This window comes from Rutidosis leptorrhynchoides, chromosome 6, assembly GCF_046630445.1.
Source record: "Rutidosis leptorrhynchoides isolate AG116_Rl617_1_P2 chromosome 6, CSIRO_AGI_Rlap_v1, whole genome shotgun sequence".
NCBI lineage: Eukaryota > Viridiplantae > Streptophyta > Magnoliopsida > Asterales > Asteraceae > Rutidosis > Rutidosis leptorrhynchoides.
In genome coordinates, this window is record NC_092338.1 from 416,057,426 (window position 1) to 416,079,580 (window position 22,155).

A 22,155-nucleotide genomic window follows, 5' to 3' on the forward strand; every position below is an offset into this window, starting at 1 on the left:
ATCAATAACACATGCTCGTAGCATGTCTTCAAGCGTTTGTATCGTCCTTTCACTCTGCCCATCAGTTTGTGGACGATAGGCAGTACTCATGTCTAGACGAGTTCCTAATGCTTGCTATAATGTCTGCCAGAATCTTGAAATAAATCTGCCATCCCTATCAGAGATAATAGAGATTGGTATTCCATGTCTGGAGACGACTTCCTTCAAATAAATTCGTGCTAACTTCTCCATCTTGTCATCTTCTCTTATTGGCAGGAAGTGTGCTGATTTGGTGAGACGATCAACTATTACCCAAATAGTATCAAAACCACTTGCAGTCCTTGGCAATTTAGTGATGAAATCTATGGTAATGTTTTCCCATTTCCATTCCGGGATTTAAGGTTGTTGTAGTAGATCTGATGGTTTCTGATGTTCAGCTTTGACCTTAGAACACGTCTAACATTCTCCTACATATTTAGCAATATTGGCTTTCATACCTGGCCACCAAAAATGTTTCTTAAGATTCTTGTACATCTTCCCCGTTCCAGGATGTATTGAGTATCTGGTTTTATGAGCTTCTCTAAGTACCATTTCTCTCATGTCTCCAAATTTTAGTACCCAAATTCTTTCAGCCCTATACCGGGTTCCGTCTTGCCAAATATTAAGATGCTTCTCCGATCCTTTGGGTATTTCATCCTTTAAATTTCCCTCTTTTAAAACTCCTTTTTGCGCCTCCTTTATTTGAGTAGTAAGGTTAGTGTGAATCATTATATTCATAGATTTTACTCGAATGGGTTCTCTGTCCTTTCTGCTCAAGGCGTCGGCTACCACATTTGCCTTTCCCAGGTGATAACGAATCTCAAAGTCGTAATCATTCAACAATTCAATCAACCTACGCTGCCTCATATTCAGTTGTTTCTGATTAAATATGTGTTGAAGACTTTTGTGGTCGGTATATATAATACTTTTGACCCCATATAAGTAGTGCCTCCAAGTCTTTAATGCAAAAACAACCGCGCCTAATTCCAAATCACGCGTCGTATAATTTTGTTCGTGAATCTTCAATTGTCTAGACGCATAAGCAATTACTTTCGTTCGTTGCATTAATACACAAACGAGACCTTGCTTTGAGGCGTCACAATATATCACAAAATCATCATTTCCTTCAGGTAATGACAATATAGGTGCCGTAGTTAGATTTTTCTTCAATAATTGAAATGCCTTCTCTTGTTCATCCTTCCATTCAAATTTCTTCCCTTTATGCGTTAATGCAGTCAAGGGTTTTGCTATTTTGGAGAAATCTTGGATGAATCTTCTGTAGTAACCAGCCAATCCTAAAAATTGACGTATATGCTTCGGAGTTTTTGGGGTTTCCCACTTTTCAACGGTTTCGATCTTTGCCGAATCCACCTTAATATCTTCTTTGTTCACTGTGTGACCGAGGAATTGAACTTCTTCCAACCAAAATGCACACTTTGAAAACTTAGCGTACAATTCTTCCTTCCTCAATACTTCTAACACCTTTCTCAAATGTTCACCGTGTTCTTGGTCATTCTTTGAGTAAATAAGTATGTCATCAATGAAAACAATGACAAACTTGTCAAGGTATGGTCCACACACTCGGTTCATAAGGTCCATGAACACAGCTGGTGCATTAGTTAAACCAAACGTCATGACTATAAACTCGTAATGACCATAACGTGTTCTGAAAGCAGTCTTTGGAATATCATCTTCTTTCACCCGCATTTGATGATACCTGGAACGTAAGTCAATCTTTGAATAAATAGATGAGCCTTGTAGTTGATCAAATAAGTCATCGATTCTCGGTAGTGGGTAGCGGTTCTTGATGGTAAGTTTGTTCAACTCTCGGTAGTCGATACACAACCTGAATGTACCATCTTTCTTCTTGACAAACAAAACAGGAGCTCCCTACGGTGATGTGCTTGGTCAAATGAAACCACGCTCTAAAAGTTCTTGTAATTGGCTCTGAAGTTCCTTCATTTCGCTAGGTTCGAATCTGTATGGAGCACGAGCTATTGGTGCAACTCCCGGTACAAGGTCTATTTGAAATTCAACGGATCGGTGTGGAGGTAGTCCCGGTAATTCTTTCAGAAATACATCGGGAAATTCTTTTGCGACGGGAATATCATTGATGTTCTTTTCTTCGGAATTGACTTTCTTGACGTGTGCTAGCACAGCATAGCAACCTTTTCTTATTAGTTTTTGTCCCTTCAGGTTACTAATAAGATTTAACTTTGGGTTGCTCTTTTCTCCGTACACCATTAAGGGTTTTCCTTTTTCTCGTATAATGCGAATTGCATTTTTGTAACAAACGATCTCTGCTTTCACTTCTTTCAACTAGTCCATACCGATTATCACATCAAAACTCCCTAACTCTACTGGTATCAAGTCAATCTTAAATGTTTCGCTAACCAGTTTAATTTCTCGATTCCGACATATATTATCTGCTGAAATTAATTTACCATTTACTAATTCGAGTAAAAATTTACTATCCAAAGGCGTCAATGGGCAACTTAATTTAGCATAAAATTCTCTACTCATATAGCTTCTATCCGCACCCGAATCAAATAAAACATAAGCAGATTTATCGTCAATAAGAAACGTACCCGTAACAAGCTCCGGGTCTTCCTGTGCTTCTGCCGCATTAATATTGAAAACTCTTCCACGGCCCTGCCTATTAGTATTCCCCTTATTCGGGCAATTTCTAATAATGTGGCCCGGTTTTCCACATTTATAACAAACAGCGTTGGTATTACTTGCTCCGACACTATTCGTTCCGGCATTACTTGTTCCGGCATTATTTGCTCCCTTAGTTCTGTTAAACTTTGGTCCGTAGACCTCACACTTTGTCGCTATATGACCATTTCTTTTACACCTGTTGCAAAATGTCGTGCAAAACCCCTGGTGATTTTCTTCACACCTATGACATGGCTGTTTTTGGTTTTTGTTACCGTTGTTGTTATTGAGGTTGTTGTTGGGATTGTTATTGTTGTTGAAATGGTTGTTGTAGTTGTTGTTATTGTTGTTGGGATGTTTGTTGTAGTTATTGTTAGGATTGCGATTATTGTTGCGATTGTTGTTGCGGTTGTTGGGATAGTTGTTGCGATTGTGGTTGTAATTGTTATTGTTGTTGTACTGGTGACTCTTGTCACCGTTCTCCTCCCAATTCCTCTTGAGTTGTTTCGTGTTGGTTTCTTCGGCCGCCTGCTCTTTAATTCTTCCCTCAATCTGATTTATGAGTTTATGAGCCATTCGACTTGCCTTCTGGTTTTACTAGTCATGCATTCTGGTTTTACTAGGATTACTGGTTTTAAGTTATGGTTGGAATAGATTTGTTACAAATTTTCACGTAGCTAAAATGAGAAAAATTATTCAATCTTGTTTTACACATAACTTCTTCATTTTAAATCCGTTTTGAGTGAATCAAATTGCTATGGTTTCATATTGAACTCTATTTTATGAATCTAAACAAAAAAATTATAGGTTTATAGTCGGCAAAATAAGTTACAAGTCGTTTTTGTAAAGGTAGGCATTTCAGTCGAAAGAACGACGTCTAGATGACCATTTTAGAAAACATACTTCCACTTTGAGTTTAACCATAATTTTTGGATATAGTTTCATGTTCATAATAAAAATCATTTTCTCAGAATAACAACTTTTAAATCAAAGTTTATCATAGTTTTTAATTAACTAACCCAAAACAGCCCGCGGTGTTACTACGACGGCGTAAATCCGGTTTTACGGTGTTTTTCGTGTCTCCAGGTTTTAAATCATTAAGTTAGCATATCATATAGATATAGAACATGTGTTTAGTTGATTTTAAAAGTCAAGTTAGAAGGATTAACTTTTGTTTGCGAACAAGTTTAGAATTAACTAAACTATGTTCTAGTGATTACAAGTTTAAACCTTCGAATAAGATAGCTTTATATGTATGAATTGAATGATGTTATGAACATCATTACTACCTTAAGTTCCTTGGATAAACCTACTGAAAAAGTGAAAAATGGATCTAGCTTCAACGGATCCTTGGATGGCTCGAAGTTCTTGAAGCAGAATCATGACACGAAAACAAGTTCAAGTAAGATCATCACTTGAAATAAGATTGTTATAGTTATAGAAATTGAACCAAAGTTTGAATATGATTATTACCTTGTATTAGAATGATAACCTACTGTAAGAAACAAAGATTTCTTGAGGTTGGATGATCACCTTACAAGATTGGAAGTGAGCTAGCAAACTTGAAAGTATTCTTGATTTTATGTAAGTAGAACTTGTAGAATATATGAAGAACACTTAGAACTTGAAGATAGAACTTGAGAGAGATCAATTAGATGAAGAAAATTGAAGAATGAAAGTGTTTGTAGGTGTTTTTGGTCGTTGGTGTATGGATTAGATATAAAGGATATGTAATTTTGTTTTCATGTAAATAAGTCATGAATGATTACTCATATTTTTGTAATTTTATGAGATATTTCATGCTAGTTGCCAAATGATGGTTCCCACATGTGTTAGGTGACTCACATAGGCTGCTAAGAGCTGATCATTGGAGTGTATATACCAATAGTACATACATCTAAAAGCTGTGTATTGTACGAGTACGAATACGGGTGCATACGAGTAGAATTGTTGATGAAACTGAACGAGGATGTAATTGTAAGCATTTTTGTTAAGTAGAAGTATTTTGATAAGTGTATTGAAGTCTTTAAAAAGTGTATAAATACATATTAAAACACTACATGTATATATATTTTAACTGAGTCGTTATGTCATCATTAGTCGTTACATGTAAGTGTTGTTTTGAAACCTTTAGGTTAACGATCTTGTTAAATGTTGTTAACCCAATGTTTATAATATCAAATGAGATTTTAAATTATTATATTATCATGATATTATCATGTATGAATATCTCTTAATATGATATATATACATTAAATGTCTTTACAACGATAATCGTTACATATATGACTCGTTTAAAAATCATTAAGTTAGTAGTCTTGTTTTTACATATGTAGTTCATTGTTAATATACTTAATGATATGTTTACTTATCATAGTATCATGTTAACTATATATATATCCATATATATGTCATCATATAGTTTTTACAAGTTTTAACGTTCGTGAATCACCGGTCAACTTTGGTGGTCAATTGTCTATATGAAACATATTTCAATTAATCAAGTCTTAACAAGTTTGATTGCTTAACATGTTGGAAACATTTAATCATGTAAATATCAATCTCAATTAATATATATAAACATGGAAAATTTCGGGTCACTACAGTACCTACCCGTTAAATAAATTTCGTCCCGAAATTTTAAACAGTTGAAGGTGTTGACGAATCTTCTAGAAATAGATGCTGGTATTTCTTCTTCATCTGATCTTCATGCTCCCAGGTGAACTCAAGTCCTCTACGAGCATTCCATTGAACCTTAACAATTGGTATCTTGTTTTGCTTAAGTCTTTTAACCTCACGATCCATTATTTCGACGGGTTCTTCGATGAATTGAAGTTTTTCGTTGATTTGGATTTCATCTAACGGAATAGTGAGATCTTCTTTAGCAAAACATTTCTTCAAATTCGAGACGTGGAAAGTGTTATGTACAGCCGCGAGTTGTTGAGGTAACTCAAGTCGGTAAGCTACTGGTCCGACACGATCAATAATCTTGAATGGTCCAATATACCTTGGATTTAATTTCCCTCGTTTACCAAATCGAACAACGCCTTTCCAAGGTACAACTTTAAGCATGACCATCTCTCCGATTTCAAATTCTATATCTTTTCTTTTAATGTCAGCGTAGCTCTTTTGTCGACTTTGGGCGGTTTTCAACCGTTGTTGAATTTGGATGATCTTCTCGGTAGTTTCTTGTATAATCTCCGGACCCGTAATCTGTCTATCCCCCACTTCACTCCAACAAATCGGAGACCTGCACTTTCTACCATAAAGTGCTTCAAACGGCGCCATCTCAATGTTTGAATGGTAGCTGTTGTTGTAGGAAAATTCTGCTAACGGTAAATGTCGATCCCAACTGTTTCCGAAATCAATAACACATGCTCGTAGCATGTATTCAAGCGTTTGTATCGTCCTTTCACTCTGCCCATCAGTTTGTGGATGATAGGTAGTACTCATGTCTAGACGAGTTCCTAATGCTTGCTGTAATGTCTGCCAGAATCTTGAAATAAATCTACCATCCCTATCAGAGATAATAGAGATTGGTATTCCATGTCTGGAGACGACTTCCTTCAAATACAGTCGTGCTAACTTCTCCATCTTGTCATCTTCTCTTATTGGCAGGAAGTGTGCTGATTTGGTGAGACGATCAACTATTACCCAAATAGTATCAAAACCACTTGCAGTCCTTGGCAATTTAGTGATGAAATCCATGGTAATGTTTTCCCATTTCCATTCCGGGATTTCGGGTTGTTGAAGTAGACCTGATGGTTTCTGATGCTCAGCTTTGACCTTAGAACACGTCAAACATTCTCCTACATATTTAGCAACATCGGCTTTCATACCCGGCCACCAAAAATGTTTCTTGAGATCCTTGTACATCTTCCCCGTTCCAGGATGTATTGAGTATCTGGTTTTATGAGCTTCTCTAAGTACCATTTCTCTCATATCTCCAAATTTTGGTACCCAAATCCTTTCAGCCCTATACCGGGTTCCGTCTTCCCGAATATTAAGATGCTTCTCCGATCCCTTGGGTATTTCATCCTTTAAATTTCCCTCTTTTAAAACTCCTTGTTGCGCCTCCTTTATTTGAGTAGTAAGGTTATTATGAATCATTATATTCATAGATTTTACTCGAATGGGTTCTCTGTCCTTCCTGCTCAAGGCATCGGCTACCACATTTGCCTTCCCCGGGTGGTAACGAATCTCAAAGTCGTAATCATTCAACAATTCAATCCACCTACGCTGCCTCATATTCAGTTGTTTCTGATTAAATATGTGTTGAAGACTTTTGTGGTCGGTATATATAATACTTTTGACCCCATATAAGTAGTGCCTCCATGTCTTTAATGCAAAAACAACCGCGCCTAATTCCAAATCATGCGTCGTATAATTTTGTTCGTGAATCTTCAATTGTCTATACGCATAAGCAATCACCTTCGTTCATTGCATTAATACACAACCGAGACCTTGCTTTGATGCGTCACAATAAATCACAAAATCATCATTCCCTTCAGGCAATGACAATATAGGTGCCGTAGTTAGCTTTTTCTTCAATAACTGAAACGCTTTCTCTTGTTCATCATTCCATTCAAATTTCTTCCCTTTATGCGTTAATGCAGTCAAGGGTTTTGCTATTCTGGAAAAGTCTTGGATGAACCTTCTGTAGTAACCAGCTAGTCCTAAAAACTGGCGTATGTGTTTCGGAGTTTTCGGGGTTTCCCACTTTTCAACAGTTTCTATCTTTGCCGGATCCACCTTAATACCTTCTTTGTTCACTATGTGACCGAGGAATTGAACTTCTTCCAACCAAAATGCACACTTTGAAAACTTAGCGTACAATTCTTCCTTCCTCAATACTTCTAACACCTTTCTCAAATGTTCACCGTGTTCTTGATCATTCTTTGAGTAAATAAGTATGTCATCAATGAAAACAATGACAAACTTGTCAAGGTATGGTCCACACACTCGGTTCATAAAGTCCATGAACACAGCTGGTGCATTAGTTAAACCAAATGGCATGACCATAAACTCGTAATGACCGTAACGTGTTCTGAAAGCAGTCTTTGGAATATCATCTTCTTTCACCCGCATTTGATGATACCCGGAACGTAAGTCAATCTTTGAATAAACAGACGAGCCTTGTAGTTGATCAAATAAGTCGTCGATTCTCGGTAGTGGGTAGCGGTTCTTGATGGTAAGCTTGTTCAACTCTCGGTAGTCGATACACAACCTGAATGTACCATCTTTCTTCTTGACAAACAAAATAGGAGCTCCCCACGGTGATGTGCTTGGTCGAATGAAACCATGCTCTAAAAGTTCTTGTAATTGGCTTTGCAGTTCTTTCATCTCGCTGGGTGCGAGTCTGTAAGGAGCACGAGCTATTGGTGCAGCTCCTGGTACAAGATCTATTTGAAATTTAACGGATCGATGTGGGGGTAATCCCGGTAATTCTTTCGAAAATACATCGGGAAATTCTTTTGCGACGGGAACATCATTGATGCTCTTTTCTTCAGTTTGTACTTTCTCGACGTGTGCTAGAACAGCATAGCAACCTTTTCTTATTAGTTTTTGTGCCTTCAAATTACTAATAAGATGTAGCTTCGTGTTGCCCTTTTCTCCGTACACCATTAAGGGTTTTCCTTTTTCTCGTATAATGCGAATTGTATTTTTGTAACAAACGATCTCTGCTTTCACTTCTTTCAACCAGTCCATACCGATTATCACATCAAAACTCTCTAACTCTACTGGTATCAAGTCAATCTTAAATGTTTCGCTAACCAGTTTAATTTCTCGATTCCGACATATATTATCTGCTGAAATTAATTTACCATTTGCTAATTCGAGTAAAAATTTACTATCCAAAGGCGTCAATGGACAACTTAATTTAGCACAAAAATCTCTACTCATATAGCTTCTATCCACACCCGAATCAAATAAAACGTAAGCAGATTTATTGTCAATAAGAAACGTACCCGTAACAAGCTCCGGGTCTTCCTGTGCCTCTGCCGCATTAATATTGAAAACTCTTCTGCGGCCTTGTCCATTCGTGTTCTCCTGGTTCGGGCAATTTCTAATAATGTGGCCCGGTTTTCCACATTTATAACAAACTACTTTGGCATAACTTGCTCCGACACTACTTGCTCCACCATTACTCGTTCCGACACCATTTGTTCCTTTCGTTCTATTAACCCCTGGTCCGTAGACCTCACACTTCGCCGCGCTATGACCATTTCTTTTACACTTATTGCAAAATTTGGTGCAGAACCCCGAGTGATACTTTTCACACCTTTGGCATAGCTGCTTCTGATTGTTGTTGTTGTTGCGGTTATTATTATTGTTGGGATGATTGTTGTAGTTGCTGTTGTTGTTGTTGTTGTTGTTGGGCCGTTTGTTGTAGTTGCGATTGATGTTGCGATTGTTGGGATAATTGTTGCGATTATTGTTGTAATTGCTGTTGTTGTTATATTGGTGATTCTTATCACCGTTTTCCTCCCACTTTCTTTTGACTTGCTTCACATTGGCCTCTTCAGCAGTCTGTTCTTTAATTCTTTCTTCAATCTGGTTCACTAGTTTGTGAGCCATTCTACATGCCTGTTGTATGGAGGCGGGCTCGTGTCAACTTATATCTTCTTGGATTCTTTCCGGTAATCCTTTCACAAACGCGTCGATCTTATCTTCCTCATCTTCGAACGCTCCCGGACACAATAGGCACAATTCTGTGAATCGTCTTTCATACGTGGTAATATCAAATCCTTGGGTTCGTAACCCTCTAAGTTCTGTCTTGAGCTTATTGACCTCGGTTCTGGGACGGTACTTCTCGTTCATCAAGTGCTTGAATGCTGACCACGGTAGTGCGTACGCATCGTCTTGTCCCACTTGCTCTAGATAGGTATTCCACCATGTTAACGCAGAACCTGTGAAGGTATGCGTAGCGTACTTCACTTTGTCCTCTTCAGTACACTTACTTATGGCAAACACCGATTCGACCTTCTCGGTCCACCGTTTCAATCCGATCGGTCCTTCGGTTCCATCAAATTCCAAAGGTTTGCAGGCAATGAATTCTTTGTAGGTGCATCCTACACGATTTCCTGTACTGCTAGATCCAAGATTATTGTTGGTATGTAGCGCAGCCTGTACTGCGGCTATGTTTGAAGCTAGAAAAGTACGGAATTCCTCTTCATTCATATTCACGGTGTGTCGAGTAGTCGGTGCCATTTCCTTCAAAATAGTCAAATGGAACAAGTTAATCATACAGAATATTAAGAGTAGTTAATAGTATTTCGTAGCATAATATGAACTCATTTATAAAAGCTTTTTCTTCATATTAGCGTTTTATAAGTTTAAATTCGGGTAGTACCTACCCGTTAAGTTCATACTTAGTAGCTAATATACAATTCAACTACTACAATTCTATATGAAAAACTGATTATAATAATATTTCGCGTTCAAACTTTTATACAATATTTTACAAACTTACAATACCGCTTATTTTACATAAAGCATGAAATATAGCACATAATAACTTTGATACAAGATAGTTGTGAAGATAATTCTAGCTAGTACACAAGTCGTTCAGCAAAGGCAATAAAGACACGTAATTCATACGTCCAGAAACAAGTCATGCATTCTGGTTTTACTAGGATTACTTCCCATCCTTGGTCTTGTGGAACATAACCGTTATGGCCATTGATAAGACAGCGTGTTGTAATGTCGTCAAAGGGACGAGGGTTACGTAATGTCCAACAGTCCCGTAACAATCTAAAAACCTCATTTCTTACCCCAATTACCGACTCCGTCACTTGTGGGAACGTTTTGTTTAATAGTTGTAGCCCGATGTTCTTGTTCTCACTTTGGTGAGAAGCGAACATTACTAATCCGTAAGTATAACATGCTTCTTTATGTTGCATGTTAGCCGCTTTTTCTAAATCACGAAGTCCAATATTCGGATATATTGAGTCAAAATAATTTCTTAACCCATTGCGTAAAATAGCGTTTGGGTTCCCTGCAATATATGCGTCAAAGTAAACACATCGTAACTTATGGATTTCCCAATGTGATATCCCCCATCTTTCGAACGAAAGCCTTTTATAAACCAAGTCATTCTTGGAACGTTCTTCGAATGTCTTACAAACTGATCTCGCCTTAAATAGTTGTGCCGAAGAATTCTGACCGACTCTAGACAAGATTTCATCAATCATGTCTCCGGGTAGGTCTCTTAAAATATTGGGTTGTCTATCCATTTTGTGTTTTTATACTGTAAAATAGACAAGAGTTAGATTCATAAAAAAAAAAAAATACTTATTAATACAAGCAATTTTTACATATATCATAAAGCATAAGCACACTATATTACTTATAATACACCACACGAATACAACTATCTTATTCCGACTCGCTTGTTTCTTCTTCTTCGGTTTTGGTTCGTTTTGCCAAGTTTATAGGGATATATGATGTTCCCCTAATACGAGCCGTCGTTATCCACATTGGTTTAGAAAAACCTGGTGGTTTAGAGGTTCCCGGGTCATTGTTACAACTTAAGGACTTCGGGGGTTGACGATACATATAAAGTTCATCGGGGTTGGAATTAGATTTCTCTATTTTTATGCCCTTTCCCTTATTATTTTCTTTTGCCTTTTTAAATTCAGTTGGGGTAATTTCTATAACATCATCGGAATTCTCGTCGGAATCCGATTCATCGGAGAATTGGTAATCCTCCCAATATTTTGCTTCCTTGGCGGAAACACCATTGACCATAATTAACCTTGGTCGGTTGGTTGAGGATTTTCTTTTACTTAACATTTTTATTATTTCCCCCACCGGTTCTATTTCTTCATCCGGTTCCGATTCTTCTTCCGGTTCCGATTCTTCTTCCGGTTCCGACTCTTCTTCCGGTTCCTCTTCGGGAACTTGTGAATCAGTCCACGAATCATTCCAATTTACATTTGACTCTTCATTATTATTAGGTGAGTCAACGGGACTTGTTCTAGAGGTAGACATCTATCACATAATATCAAACACGTAAAGAGATTAATATATCACATAATATTCACATGTTAAAAATATATAGTTTCCAACAAAATTTGTTAAGCAATCATTTTTCAAGTAAACACGGTCGAAGTCCAGACTCACTAATGCATCCTAACAAACTAGATAAGACACACTAATGCAAAATTCTGGTTCTCTAAGACCAACGCTCTGATACCAACTGAAATGTCCCGTTCTTATTGATTAAAAACGTTCCATATTAATTGATTTCGTTGCGAGGTTTTGACCTCTATATGAGACGTTTTTCAAAGACTGCATTCATTTTAAAACAAAACATAACCTTTATTTCATCAATAAAGGTTTAAAAAGCTTTACGTAGATTATCAAATAATGATAATCTAAAATATCTTGTTTACACACGACCATTACATAATGGTTTACAATACAAATATGTTACAACAAAATAAGTTTCTTGAATGCAGTTTTTACATAATATCATACAAGCATGGACTCCAAATCTCGTCCTTATTTAAGTATGCGACAGCGGAAGCTCTTAATAATCACCTGAGAATAAACATGCTTAAAACGTCAACAAAAATGTTGGTGAGTTATAGGTTTAACCTATATATATCAAATCATAATAATAGACCACAAGATTTCATATTTCAATACACACCCCATACATAGAGATAAAAATCATTCATATGGTGAACACCTGGTAACCGACATTAACAAGATGCATATATAAGAATATCCCCATCATTCCGGGACACCCTTCGGATATGATATAAATTTCGAAGTACTAAAGCATCCGGTACTTTGGATGGGGTTTGTTAGGCCCAATAGATCTATCTTTAGGATTCGCGTCAATTAGGGTGTCTGTTCCCTAATTCTTAGATTACCAGACTTAATAAAAAGGGGCATATTCGATTTCGATAATTCAACCATAGAATGTAGTTTCACATACTTGTGTCTATTTTGTAAATCATTTATAAAACCTGCATGTATTCTCATCCCAAAAATATTAGATTTTAAAAGTGGGACTATAACTCACTTGATGTTTTAAGTTTATTAAGTCAGCTGTCCACGTTAGTAACCTACAACTAGTTGTCCACAGTTAGATGTACAGAAATAAATCGATAAATATTATCTTGAATCAATCCACGACCCAGAGTATACGTATCTCAATATTGATCACAACTCAAACTATATATATTTTGGAATAAACCTCAACCCTGTATAGCTAACTCCAACATTCACATATAGAGTGTCTATGGTTGTTCCGAAATATATATAGATGTGTCGACATGATAGGTCGAAACATTGTATACGTGTCTATGGTATCTCAAGATTACATAATATACAATACAAGTTGATTAAGTTATGGTTGGAATAGATTTGTTACAAATTTTCACGTAGCTAAAATGAGAAAAATTATCCAATCTTGTTTTACACATAACTTCTTCATTTTAAATCCGTTTTGAGTGAATCAAATTGCTATGGTTTCATATTGAACTCTATTTTATGAATCTAAACAGAAAAAGTATAGGTTTATAGTCGGAAAAATAAGTTACAAGTCATTTTTGTAAAGGTAGTCATTTCAGTCGAAAGAACGACGTCTAGATGACCATTTTAGAAAACATACTTCCACTTTGAGTTTAACCATAATTTTTGGATATAGTTTCATGTTCATAATAAAAATCATTTTCTCAGAATAACAACTTTTAAATCAAAGTTTATCATAGTTTTTAATTAACTAACCCAAAACAGCCCGCGGTGTTACTACGACGGCGTAAATCCGGTTTTACGGTGTTTTTCGTGTCTTCAGGTTTTAAATCATTAAGTTAGCATATCATATAGATATAGAACATGTGTTTAGTTGATTTTAAAAGTCAAGTTAGAAGGATTAACTTTTGTTTGCGAACAAGTTTAGAATTAACTAAACTATGTTCTAGTGATTACAAGTTTAAACCTTCGAATAAGATAGCTTTATATGTATGAATTGAATGATGTTATGAACATCATTACTACCTTAAGTTCCTTGGATAAACCTACTGAAAAAGTGAAAAATGGATCTAGCTTCAACGGATCCTTGGATGGCTCGAAGTTCTTGAAGCAGAATCATGACATGAAAACAAGTTCAAGTAAGATCATCACTTGAAATAAGATTGTTATAGTTATAGAAATTGAACCAAAGTTTGAATATGATTATTACCTTGTATTAGAATGATAACCTACTGTAAGAAACAAAGATTTCTTGAGGTTGGATGATCACCTTACAAGATTGGAAGTGAGCTAGCAAACTTGAAAGTATTCTTGATTTTATGTAACTAGAACTTGTAGAATATATGAAGAACACTTAGAACTTGAAGATAGAACTTGAGAGAGATCAATTAGATGAAGAAAATTGAAGAATGAAAGTGTTTTTAGGTGTTTTTGGTCGTTGGTGTATGGATTAGATATAAAGGATATGTAATTTTGTTTTCATGTAAATAAGTCATGAATGATTACTCATATTTTTGTAATTTTATGAGATATTTCATGCTAGTTGCCAAATGATGGTTCCCACATGTGTTAGGTGACTCACATAGGCTGCTAAGAGCTGATCATTGGAGTGTATATACCAATAGTACATACATCTAAAAGCTGTGTGTTGTACGAGTACGAATACGGGTGCATACGAGTAGAATTGTTGATGAAACTGAACGAGGATGTAATTGTAAGCATTTTTGTTAAGTAGAAGTATTTTGATAAGTGTATTGAAGTCTTTCAAAAGTGTATAAATACATATTAAAACACTACATGTATATACATTTTAACTGAGTCGTTAAGTCATCATTAGTCGTTACATGTAAGTGTTGTTTTGAAACCTTTAGGTTAACGATCTTGTTAAATGTTGTTAACCCAATGTTTATAATATCAAATGAGATTTTAAATTATTATATTATCATGATATTATCATGTATGAATATCTCTTAATATGATATATATATACATTAAATGTCTTTACAACAATAATCGTTACATATATGTCTCGTTTAAAAATCATTAAGTTAGTAGTCTTGTTTTTACATATGTAGTTCATTGTTAATATACTTAATGATATGTTTACTTATCATAGTATCATGTTAACTATATATATATATCCATATATATGTCATCATATAGTTTTTACAAGTTTTAACGTTCGTGAATCACCGGTCAACTTTGGTGGTCAATTGTCTATATGAAACATATTTCAATTAATCAAGTCTTAACAAGTTTGATTGCTTAACATGTTGGAAACATTTAATCATGTAAATATCAATCTCAATTAATATATATAAACATGGAAAAGTTCGGGTCACTACATCCTGTACTGCGACTATGTTTGCAGCAAGAAAGGTACGAAACTCCTCTTCGTTCATACTCACGGTATGTCGAGTAGTTGGTGCCATTTCCTTCAAAAATCGCCAAAAGAAACGAGTTAATCATATAGAATATCAAGAGTAGTCAATAGTATTTCGTTGCGTAATATGAACTTATTTATTAAAGCTCTTTCTTCATATTAGCATTTTATACTCTTTAATTCGGGTAGTACCTACCCGTTAAGTTCATACTTAGTAGCTAACATACCATTTCAACTACTACAATTCTATATGAAAAACTAATCACAAAAAAAAAAAAATCATATTCAAACCTTTATACAATAACTTGCAAACTTACAATACCGCTATTTTACATATAGCATGAAATATAGCACATAAAACTTTGATACAAAGTAGTTGCGAAGATAATTCTAGTTAATAAATAAGGCGTTCAGCAAAGGCAATAAAGACACGTAATTCATATGTCCAGAAACAAGTCATGCATTCTGGTTTTACTAGGACTACTTCCCATCCTTGGTCTTGTGGAACATAACCGTTATGGCCGTTGATAAGACAGCATGTTGTAACGTCGTCAAAGGGACGAGGGTTACGTAATGTCCAACAGTCCCGTAACAATCTAAAAACCTTGTTTCTCACCCCAACTACTGAGTCCGTCACTTGTGGGAACGTTTTGTTTAATAGTTGTAGCCCGATGTTCTTGTTCTCACTTTGGTGAGAAGCGAACATTACTAACCCGTAAGCATAACATGCTTCTTTATGTTGCATGTTAGCCGCTTTTTCTAAATCACGAAGTCCTATATTCGGATATATTTACTCAAAATAATTTCTTAACCCGTTGCGTAAAATAGCATTTGGGTTCCCCGCAATATATGCGTCAAAGTAAACACACCGTAACTTATGGATTTCCCAATGTGATATCCCCCATCTTTCGAACGAAAGCCTTTTATAAACCAAGGCATTCTTGGAACGTTCTTCGAATGTCTTACAAACTGATCTCTCCTTAAATAGTTGTGCCGAGGAATTCTGACCGACTCTAGACAAGATTTCATCAATCATGTCTCCGGGTAGGTCTCTTAAAATATTGGGTTGTCTATCCATTTTGTGTTTTTAAACTGTAAAATAGACAAGAGTTAGATTCATAAAAAAAATACTTATTAATACAAGCAATTTTTACATATATCATAAAGCATAATCACACTATATTACATATATTACACCACACGAATACAACTATCTTATTCCGACTCACTCGTTTCTTCTTCTTCGGTTTTGGTTCATTTTGCCAAGTTTCTAGGGATATATGATGTTCCCCTAATACGAGCCGTCGTTTTCCACATTGGTTTAGAAAAACCTGGTGGTTTAAAGGTTCCCGGGTTATTGTCACAACTTAAGAAATACGGGTGTTGACGATACATATAAAGTTCATCGGGTATGGAATCAAATTTCTCTATTTTTATTCCCTTTCCCTTATTGTTCTCTTTTGCCTTATTAAATTGTGTTGGGGTAATTTCTATAACATCATCGGAATCCTTGTCGGGATCCGATTCATCGGAGAATTGGTAATCCTCCCAATACTTTGCTTCCTTGGCGGAAACACCATTGACCATAATTAACTTTGGTCGGTTGGTTGAGGATTTTCTTCTACTTAACCGTTTTATTATTTCCCCCACTGGTTCTATTTCTTCTTCCGGTTCCGATTCTTCTTCCGGTTCCAACTCTTCTTCCGGTTCCTCTTCGGGAACTTGTGAATCAGTCCACGAATCATTCTAATTTACATTTGACTCTTCATTATTATTAGGTGAGTCAATGGGACTTGTTCTAGAGGTAGACATCTATCACATAATATCAAACAAATTAAGAGATTAATATATCACATAATATTCACATGTTAAAAATATATAGTTTCCAACAAAATTTGTTAAGCAATCATTTTTCAAGTAAACACGGTCGAAGTCCAGACTCACTAATGCATCCTAACAAACTCGATAAGACACACTAATGCAAAATTCTTGTTCTCTAAGACCAACGCTCGGATACCAACTGAAATGTCCCGTTCATATTGATTATAAACGTTCCATATTAATTGATTTCGTTGCGAGGTTTTGACCTCTATATGAGACGTTTTTCAAAGACTGCATTCATTTTTAAAACAACCATAACCTTTATTTTATCAATAAAGGTTTCAAAAGCGTTACGTAGATTATCAAATAATGATAATCTAAAATATACTGTTTACACACGACCATTACATAATGGTTTACAATAGAAATATATTACATCGATATATGTTTCTTAAATGCAGTGTTTACACAATATCATACAAACATGGACTCCAAATCTTGTCCTTATTTTAGTATGCAACAACGGAAGCTCTTAGTATTCACCTGAGAATAAACATGCTTTAAATGTCAACAAAAATGTTGGTGAGTTATAGGTTTAACCTCTATATATATATCAAATCGTAACAATAGACCACAAGATTTCATATTTCAATACACATCCCATACATAGAGATAAAAATCATTCATATGGTGAACACCTGGTAACCGACATTAACAAGATGCATATATAAGAATATCCCCATCATTCCGGGATACCCTTCGAATATGATATAAATTTCGAAGTACTAAAGCATCTGGTACTTTGGATGGGGTTTGTTAGGCCCAATAGATCTATCTTTAGGATTCGCGTCAATTAGGGTGTCTGTTCCCTAATTCTTAGATTACCAGACTTAATAAAAAGGGGCATATTCGATTTTGATAATTCAACCATAGAATTTAGTTTCACGTACTTGTGTCTATTTTGTAAATCATTTATAAAACCTGCATGTATTCTCATCCCAAAAATATTAGATTTTAAAAGTGGGACTATAACTCACTTTCACAGATTTTTACTTCGTCAGGAAGTAAGACTTGGCCACTGGTCGATTCACAAACCTATAACAAATATGTACATATATATCAAAGTATATTCAAAATATATTTACAACACTTTTAATACATTTTGATGTTTTAAGTTTATTAAGTCAGCTGTCCTCGTTAGTAACCTACAACTAGTTGTCCAACGTTAGATGTACAGAAAAAAATTGATATATATTATCTTGAATCAATCCACAACCCAGTGTATACACGTATCAGGCTAGATCACAACTCAAAGTATATATATTTTTAGAATCAACCTCAACCCTGTATAGCTAACTCTCTCATTACTGCATATAGAGTGTCTATGGTTGTTCCAAATAATATATACACATGGGTCGATATGATATGTCAAAACATTTGCATACGTGTCTATGGTATCCCAAGATTACATAATCTATTAGAATACATGTATAATACAATATAAGTTAGCTAGGATATGATTTGTATAGAATTATTAATATTTCCCGTAGCTACAAAAATCAAAAAATATCCAATCTTGTTTTACCCATAACTTCTTCATTTTAAATCCGTTTTGAGTGAATCAAATTGCTATGGTTTCATATTGAACTCTATTTTATGAATCTAAACATAAAAAGTATAGGTTTATAGTCAGAAATATAAGTTACAAGTCATTTTTGTAAGAGGTAGTCATTTCATTCGAAAGAACGACGTCTTGATGACCATTTTGAAAAAACATACTTCCACTTTGAGTTTAACCATGATTTTTGGATATAGTTTCATGTTCATAAGAAAAATCATTTTCCCAGAAGAACAACTTTTAAATCAAAGTTTATCATAGTTTTTAATTATCAAACCCAAAACAGCCCGCGGTGTTACTACGACGGCGTATGTCTGGTTTTACAGTGTTCTTCGTGTTTCCAGGTTTTAAATCATTAAGTTAGCATATCATATAGATATAGAACATGTGTTTAGTTGATTTTAAAAGTCAAGTTAGAATGATTAACTTTTGTTTGCGAACAAGTTTAGAATTAACAAAACTATGTTCTAGTGATTACAAGTTTAAACCTTCGAATAGGATAGCTTTATATGTATGAATCGAATAATGTTATGAATATCATTACTACCTCAAGTTTTTTATATAAAGCTACTAGAAATGAGAAAAATAGATCTAGCTTCAAAGGATCCTTGGATGGCTTGAAAGTTCTTGAAGCATAATCTTGACACGAAAACAAGTTCAAGTAAGATTTCCATTCGAAATAAGATTGTTATAGTTATAGAAATTGAATAAAGTTTGAATATGAGTATTACCTTGTATTATAAAGACATCTTACTGTAAATAAAAAATATTTCTTGAGGTTGGATGATCACTCTACAAGATTGGAAGTAAGCTAGCAAACTTGGAAGTATTCTTGATTTTATGAAACTAGAACTTGTAGAATTTATGAAGAACACTTAGAACTTGAAGATGGAACTTGAGAGAGATCAATTATATGAAGAAAATTGAAGAATGAAAGTGTTTGTAGGTGTTTTTGGTCGTTGGTGTATGGATTAGATATATAGGATATGTAATTTTGTTTTCATGTAAATAAGTCATGAATGATTACTCATATTTTGTAATTTTATGAGATATTTCATGCTAGTTGCCAAATGATGGTTCCCACATGTGTTAGGTGACTCACATGGGCTGTTAAGAGCTGATTATTGGAGTGTATATACCAATAGTACATACATCTAAAAGCGGTGTATTGTACGAGTACGAATACGGGTCCATACGAGTAGAATTGTTGATGAAACTGAACGAGGATGTAATTGTAAGCATTTTTGTTAAGTAGAAGTATTTTGATAAGTGACTTGAAGTCTTTCAAAAGTGTATGAATACATATTAAAACACTACATGTATATACATTTTAACTGAGTCGTTAAGTCATCGTTAGTCGTTACATGTAAGTGTTGTTTTGAAACCTTTAGGTTAACGATCTTGTTAAATGTTGTTAACCCATTGTTTATTAAATCAAATGAGATGTTAAACTATTACATTATCATGATATCATGATGTATTAATATATCTTAATATGATATATATATACATTAAATGTCGTTACAACGATAATCGTTACATATATGTCTCATTTCAAAATCATTAAGTTAGTAGTCTTGTTTTTACATATATAGTTCATTGCTAATATACTTAATGATATGTTTACTTATCATAATATCATGTTAACTATATATATATATATATATATATATATATATATATATATATATATATATATATATCCATATATATGTCATCATATAGTTTTTACAAGTTTTAACGTTCGTGAATCGTCGGTCAACTTGGGTGGTCAATTGTCTATATGAAACCTATTTCAATTAATCAAGTCTTAACAAGTTTGATTGCTTAACATGTTGGAAACACTTAATCATGTAAATAACAATTTCATTTAATATATATATAAACATAGAAAAGTTTGGGTCACTACAAGAGATTATATATTCTAGCCGTAACCGTAAATCAGATAAGTGGACCGAAACGATAGAAGAAAGAGTAGAAACCCTGACCGAAATGGTGCACGATTTACAAGCTAGACTTGTTTTACCAGCAGCATCAACAGTACCGTCAGTATCACCAACACTGGCAAAACCTGTAGCACTACAAGTTCCGCCAATTCCATAATCACCAACAACATCACAAATCAACAACGCGTATATTGTATCAACGAGTTATGAAGTATTAACTCATTCCCCCTAAAGAAATTATATGTATATTTTATATATATATATATATATATATATATATATATATATATATATATATATATATATATATATATATATATATATATATATATATGAATTTTGAGATCAAAATAAATCTTTTTGTACTAAGCTATTACGTGTGAATCATAACTGGGAGATACTACTCGGTTAGTTCATGTTACTAATATGCCATGATGTACATCATTCGTTAATGACTTAACAATCGTTAACTATAATCTCTGCTACGACTTAATAGATTCCATTTCATAATAAATCAAGTGTATTATTCAAATACATGTTTGATTTTACACTTTCATTTTCGATGTACTCGAAACTTTCTAGAAAACATCATTCGTACCTTGCGAAGATAGCAAGAGTTCCATGAGCACCAACATGATTCACTGAGGAAATATCAATAAAACTGAATAATGAAGTATTGATTACATTAGTGATATACTCCGCGAAGATTATGAAATCTTTAATGTTTTAGAGATTATTCATTTCTAATCGAGCCGAAAATCAAATGAGCTTAATATGATATTAACTCATTAAATTTGTATTATATCTGAAGAAAATATACATACATATATTTTCATAAAGACTGTAATAAAATTTTCTGGTACAAAATATTACTTGTAAAACTTTTAACGGGTTGGTAATACCCGAGAGAAATTGATGTGCGTAGAGGTGTATACGAAATAGTTATATATTTACTACAAAATACTATTAAATACGATACAATTTTACACAAGTTATTTATTTATTTATAGAGTGGATATACCTAAACCTTGCTACAACACTTATAGGCAGTGTACCTAATCGTACAGTAGTGTAGTTTTTAGTAAGTCCGGTTCGTTCCACAGGGAGCTAGCCAAGTTTAACGCTATATTTGTAAAAATATTAAAAATATATATAAGTAGTATTATTATTATAAAAGGGGGGGTTTTTACCGTTTAAAGACCGGTTTGTCAATTTTAAAACTTTAGTCGCAGTTAAAACCTAATTTAAAATATTAAAAATAAAACTTAATTTAAAGCGTAAAGTAAATGACGATAAAAGTTGCGATAAATAAAAGTGCGATAAATAAAATTTGCGATAATTAAAAAGTACGATAATAAAAAGTGCGATAAATAAAATGACAGTAAATAAAAATGCGAATAAATATGAAATAAAGGAATTATGCTTATTTAAACTTCCATAATCATGATGTTTGACGTGTTGATTTTAGTTTATTACCATGGGTTAATTGTCCTTTGTCCTGGATAATTCAATATGTCCATCTGGTTTTGTCCATAACAGTCCATCAGTCATAAATATAAAGTGCGAGTGTCCTCGTCAAATTATTCTTATATCCGAAGTCAAATATTCCAACTAATTGGGGACTTAAACTAAAATTAAACCAATTTTCCTTGTATGTAATTCACCCCTGTTTTAATAAATCCATTAACTATTAATCCATTCCCGTATCTAGTTAAATGAACGAT